Source organism: Neomonachus schauinslandi, chromosome 2 (assembly GCF_002201575.2).
Source record: "Neomonachus schauinslandi chromosome 2, ASM220157v2, whole genome shotgun sequence".
NCBI classification, from domain to species: Eukaryota; Metazoa; Chordata; class Mammalia; order Carnivora; family Phocidae; genus Neomonachus; species Neomonachus schauinslandi.
Window position 1 is genome coordinate 167,781,097 of NC_058404.1, and position 6,599 is coordinate 167,787,695.

The following is a 6,599-nucleotide window of genomic DNA, read 5'->3' on the forward strand; positions in this document are numbered from 1 at the left end:
AGAAGTAAATAAATGGAGAGATATTCCATGTTTGTGGATAGGAAAATTCAGTAATATTAAAATGTCGATTCTTCTCAACTGTACGGATAGATTCCAAGAATCACAAGAGAGAGAGAAAAAGTTCAGAAGAGCCAACACAATATTGAAAGAGAAAAACAAGAGTTGGAGGACTGAATTACTTGACTTCAAGATTTACTATACAGCTACCATAATCAAGACATTGTAGTGCCGAAGAAAAGAAATAGATAAATATAACAGAATAGAGAACCCAGAAATAAATTCACACAAATATGGTCAACTGATTTCTGACAAAAGAACAAAGGCAATACAATGGAGCAAAGATAGTCTTTTTTAACAAATGCTGCTGAAATAACCGGATATCCATACACAAAAATATGAATCTAGATGCAGATCTTACACCCTTTACAAAAATTAATTTAAAAATGGTCACAGACCTATATGTAAAAGGAAAAATTATAAAGTCCCCAGAAGATAATATAGGAAAAAATTTAGATGACCTTGGGTATGAGGATGACTTTTTAGATATAGAACCAAAGGCAAGAACCATGAGAGAAATAATTGGTAATGTGGTCTTGATTAAAATTAAAATCTGCTCTGCAAAAGACAATGTCAAAAGAATTAAAAAAAAAAAACACATACTGTGAGAAAACATTTGCAAAACACACATCTGATAATGGACTATTATCCAAAATATATAAAGAACTTTGAAAACTTAACAATAAGAGAACAGATAACTTGATTTAAAAATGGAATAAGAGCTTGACAGAAACCTCACCAAAGAAGATATGCAGATAGTGAATAAGCATATGAAAAGATGCTTCAAGGCAGGTATCATCAGAGAAATGCAAATCAAAACAATGAGAAACCACAACACATCTATTAGAGCGGCCAAAGTCTGGATTACTAACAACATCAAGTGGTGGTGAAGATGTGGAGCAGTAGGAACTTCCCTTCATTGCTGGTGGAAATGCAAAATAGTCCAGCCACTTTGGAAGAGAGTTTGGCGTCTCTTAAAAAACTAAGCATACTCCTGCAATCACACTTCTCAGTATTTACTCAAAAGAGTTGAAATCTTATGTTCACACAAAAACCTGCATATGGATGTTTATGGCAACTTTATTCATAATTGTCAAAACGTGGAAGTAGCCAATATGCACTTCAGTAAATAAATGGATAAACATACTGTGGTACATTCAGACAATGGAATATTATTCAGTGCTAAAAAGAAATGAACTATCAGTCCATGACAAGACATGAAGGAATCTTAACTGTATATTACTAAGGGAAAGAAGCCAGTCTGGAAAAGCTGTATACTGTACGATTCCAACTGCATGACATTCTGAAAAAGGTGAAACTATGCAGATGGTAAAAAGATCAGTGGTTGTCAGACACTGGAGAGAGGAGGAGGGATGAATAAGCAAAGCACAGAGGATTTTTAGGGCAATGAAAATATTCTGTATGATACCATAATTATGGATACGTGTCATTATACACTTGTCTAAACCCATAGAATGTATAATACCAACAGTGAATCCTAATATAAACTATGGACTTTAGGCGATTATGGTGTGTCAATGTAGGTTCATCAATTGTAACAAATGTACCAGTCTGGTGGGGGATATTGATAACAGGGAGGCTATGTATGTGCAGGGCCATACAACATATGGGAGATCCCTGTACCTTTCCCCTTGGCTTTGCTGTGAATTTAAAACTGCTCTAAAAATACAGTGTTTAGAGCAACATGGAAAGATGGCACTGATCTGGAGGGCAGCCACTACCACCATGTGCCTCTTCAACAAGCCCAAGGGTGAGATGACCCCAGAGGAGCTGCAGAAGCGGAAGAAGGACGAGTTTAACCCAGTCCACTCTCTGTGCTCACACCATCAGTCAAGAACAACACCCAAGGGCTCATCAGCTGCCACAACAAGAAGTTCCTGGGTCATATGAAGGCGGCCGATAGGCACTACAGCATGGTGCTGGAAAATGTGAAGGAGATGTGGACCAAGGTCCCCAAGACTGACAAGGGCAAGAAGAAGTCCAAGCCAGTCATCAAGGACCCCATCTCCAAGATTTTCTTGTGTGGGGACTGGGTCATCTTGGTCCTGAGCCTGCTTCTCCCTCTCCATCTCCCCTTCCCCTGCTTGTGCTGTCTCACTCTCTTGCTCTCTCTCTGTCAAATAAATAAATAATATTTTTTAAAAAATTTTTGTTTAAAAAAATATGAGGTCCTGGACATGCTGAGTCTTTGTACCAATCCAGTTTAGAAACTATACTTTAGTTGCAGAGAATACATTCCTTTGTTTTTAAATAGAGTTTGATTAGGGTTTTTCATTACAAAGAAAGCATACAGATAATGACATATGAAGAAGGTAATGGGAAAAGCATAAATTAAAAACAAAAACATTTTGCATCAAATTATGACTCCCGCACTTTCTAGATGAGTGACATTTTCAAGATCTTTAACTTCTCCCTGAGTCTCAGCTGACTCGTTACAAAATAGAAATAACCTAATTACAAAGCATTTAGTATAGACAGAATTGACAGAATGGGATTAGATGGGATAAGAATTAATATGTTCCTGAGCAATTCAATTTTGATAAAAGTGTGTTAAAATGGCCTTAAAAGTGTTCACTCAAAGGGACGATATGATGAGAGGGGTTTAGTACATTTATTTGAACACTATTTTGCTTAAAGAACTCCAGGAAAAGAAACTAGAAAACCCTAATAGTAATTAAGCATGGAGATCAGGGTCTGTGTTAGGGTATTGAGTGCAGGAACAGGAATGAAAAGACTTGCTGGAGGAATATTTCAAAGACCAGAAAAAAATAATTGATCCTCTAGTTCAACAGAATAAAAAAAAAATAATATTGGCTTAGTTCTACTGAAAACTGACATTTCTAAATGGCTGTTTTATAAGAAAATAATAACGGTTCGGTTTACAGTTCAGCAAGAAATTAATATTTGAGCTATACTTGGTGTTGGAGTTTTGTAAATCTGTGCTTTTCCATCTGGTGTGTAGTTCACAGTTCAGTTAAAGACCTTGCTAAAACATATGATGCCTTACTACACAGCCGAGAGCTACAGAATAGAAAAAATATTACAGTGAAATATTAGATTTGTATTTGGTCGAAGAGTGCAGAGGAATGTAGAGTAGTTGAGATTAGGTTGAGAGTAAAATAAGTCAGACAGCCGGAATTTGAAAGAAACGCTAACTTAAAAATAGTCATAGGTTTGGCCATGTTTATATGCTGGGGGAAAAAAAATGTAAACACTTCAGACTGCTAAATTTTTCTCCAACCAGGAACCATGTTTACAAAGATAAAGAAAACTGAAGAGTTCAAAAATGCTTAATAGATATAGAATAAAACCGCAGATTTCTTGGAAATGATGAGTACAGGGAATGACTGAAGTACCTAGAATAATAACTTTATCTATAATATCGATTTGGTTATTTTCAGTAGGTTTTTGTTCAACTTCTCATTTCTCTAAAAATAGCTCAAATTTTGATGTAGATTGTGGGTGGTACATTGAGGGCATTCCCTTCAAAGAAATAGAGATTTCTGCCCCTGATATTCCTGCTATGATTGCAAGCTGCTTAGTTTATATGTTGCTTTATTCCCTTTACAAACAAGAGAAAAAAAAAAAAGAGGTAATATTCTGGAGATGATTTACAGGTTTGTTTTTTAACAGCAACTAATAAAACATAGGCTGTAAAGCATTTGAAATATATAAAATTGGGGGCTAATGCATAATCATACATGCTAAGATACCATGCTGCAAAGGACAGCTCAAATGTTCCAGGTGTTCACAACTGAAAAAGGCTAATGACTCCAGAGCTGCTGTAATTCATGAAAAAGACAAAGATCTAAGTTCTGCAAGCCAGAGAAGGACGCAGTAAACATTGGAGGACTTTATTCATTATTAAAATATGCAAAAATTAAATAGCCAGGGCCTCAAGCTAAGAACCCTATGGCATTATAAAATAGATTGCAAATTAGTTATTTAGTTTATGCTAGACTATCAGAAGAATTAATCTATAATTTATGCTAAAGAATTATTCATTTTAATTTTTCACCAGGATCTGTGCAAGCCAGATACGCAAATGAAGAGGAAAAAAAGGTAATTGTCAGTCCCAATATGTTTTACTACCTCTGTTCCTTTTATTTTCAGCATTTTACATTTGCTTCATCAATACAATCTCTACCATGGCCTTGTACTGACCCAGTTCCTGAGCCAATTCTGATTAACGCAAGAAATACATCAGTGCTACAATCTGGGGGCCTATAAAATCAAGTCAGATTCTCCCTTTTCAGTGTATGTTGTTGCTTTGTTTAATATCTTACATGGACAGTCCCTCTCTTGATGGAGATTCCGTTTTAGCAAATTCATCTCTATTCATCATTTATTCCATGTTAAAACCTGTGTTTGAGGGCGCCTGGGTGACTCGGTTGGTTAAGCAGCTGTCTTCGGCTCAGGTCATGATCGCAGGGTCCTGGGATGGAGTCCCGCATCGGCTCCCTGCTCAGTGGGGAGTCTGCTTCTCCCGCTCCCTCTGCCCCTCCCCCTGCTTGTGTTCTCTCTCTCTCAAATAAATAAATAAAATCTTTAAAAAAAATCCTAGGTTTGTCCTATAAACTTTTTTAGCTTCAAATATTATGAATTGAGTTAATCATCTGCCTCACTTCATGACATCTCATCATCACTGGTCACTACAAGTGTCCTTATTAGTTTATTTCATAATTTTTTTCTTTATTGATCATCTCCTTTCTCAACCTCTTCCCCAGCTATTAAGGGGAAGTGGATGCAGCTATATAATGCAAGTAGGGAAAATGAATGAAACGCAAAAGTCTTACTCCTATATATTGTGATGACAATTAATGGCAAACTACAAATCAAATAGTCTGGATTCTTAATGGTATAGACCCTCAAGGAATAAAGTTTGGGGTCACTGTGCCAGTCAAGAAACCATAATCATCTGAGGTGCTTTCTGAGGCCAAAGGAAATAAACTGGTAATGTAAAATGGAAATTATCAACACCAGCTATGACCACGTGATCACTTGCAGCAAGGAGGTCTAGTGGTTGTGGCTGTTTCTTCCTTGCTCTGTGCGTGTGTGTGTGTATACTTATGTGTGTGTGTATATGAAAAAACATTTGTATATGTGTGTGTCAATTATTATTCTTTTTATTTTTTCACTCCTGTTCTTTTATTGTTAAAGCAAATTTATGTTGATGTGTTAATAGTGATTAAACTTGTATTTCGGTATTTAAGTGCGAAGATATCAATCATGGATCACTACATCAAAAATTAATGATGTAATGTATAGTGATTAACATAACATAATAAAATTTTTAAAAATGCAAAAAAAAAAGAAAATATCAAAGGGGAGTATGACTTAGAAGAACAAACATCACCTCAAGGTGAATAAAGTAAGATTTTGTGTATCCTCTTTTGGGGGAGTAGGTTAGCATGTTTTGGGTTTAATGTGTGTCAGTTGCATTGTGTTAGTTAAAAAATTATTGTGTTTGGAAGTTACATATGGCTAAAATGATGTGTATGAATACCAAGTGGACAAGATATAGACTGTGGTGGACTGTTCTCTGTGGCTTGGTTATGCTGGAAATCGAATTTTTGAAACTCCCCTTCCTCTATGTGTCTGAATTAAAATTAACCAAAAGAGAAACTCATGAGTGGTTTGGAATGCATAATAGCAACAGTGACTATAATCCCTAAAAGATATTTGTCAAGTTCAGATGTGGTGACTAACAGATTCAGAGATGTGTGCTGACTTCCTATTTACCACCATTATGCGCTCCTCCATGCCCACCCTTCCTCATGGATGCTAGCCTGCTGGTCGACAGTGACCCTAGGCAGTGACCATATACTTGGCTGTGGATCCCGCCAATTGCTTACACACCATTCAAATTAAAATTGTATAGTAAATACCTATATAAACCTACAAATTTCATGAACCACAAACTATTCTACTAAATGTATGAAACAGCAGATGCACTTTAAATTCTACTGTTCAAATAGTCTAATCTCTCATTAAGATTTTTCATGAAAAGCCTATAGTTCTAGCCAATGGAATGTCTAGCTCAAGTTCTAAGCTGGGCCAACGCTCTCTGAGAGTTTTGAACCTCTGGTTTGTTCAACAACTCAAATCCTGGAAAAAGTTGCCTTATCTCAAATTTAATTCTGTTTCTTCAGTTCTTCCTTATCTCCTGACTTCTGACCTTGTTCACTGTTCCTCGTCACACATTGAATATAGTGCTATGATCCTGGGGCTGTGCTAATATTAGAGCATGCTGTGTTGAACTTCTCTCTTTAACCGGCTTACAGTTCTCAGTGTGGTCCCAGATTGGCACCAACAGCAGCACCTGGGAATTTGTTAGAGAGGGAAATGCGTGTGTCCCATCCCAGACCTGCTAAGTCAGAAGCTCTGGGAATGGAGCCCAGCCATCTAAACTGCAACAATCCCTTCAGGCGACTCCCATACAATCAAACTGTGGAACCACTGAAGTAGAGTGTGCCATTTCCTCTCTTTCTATGTTCATTAACCAGTCCTTCTACCTGGTT

General features: G+C 36.7%; 1 pseudogene; it reads left to right on the forward strand.

Annotated features, from left to right (window-relative positions):
• Nucleotides 1-1,803: 1,803 nt before the first annotated feature.
• LOC110590802 lies at nucleotides 1,804-5,753 on the forward strand (annotated as a pseudogene).
• Nucleotides 5,754-6,599: the final 846 nt, after the last annotated feature.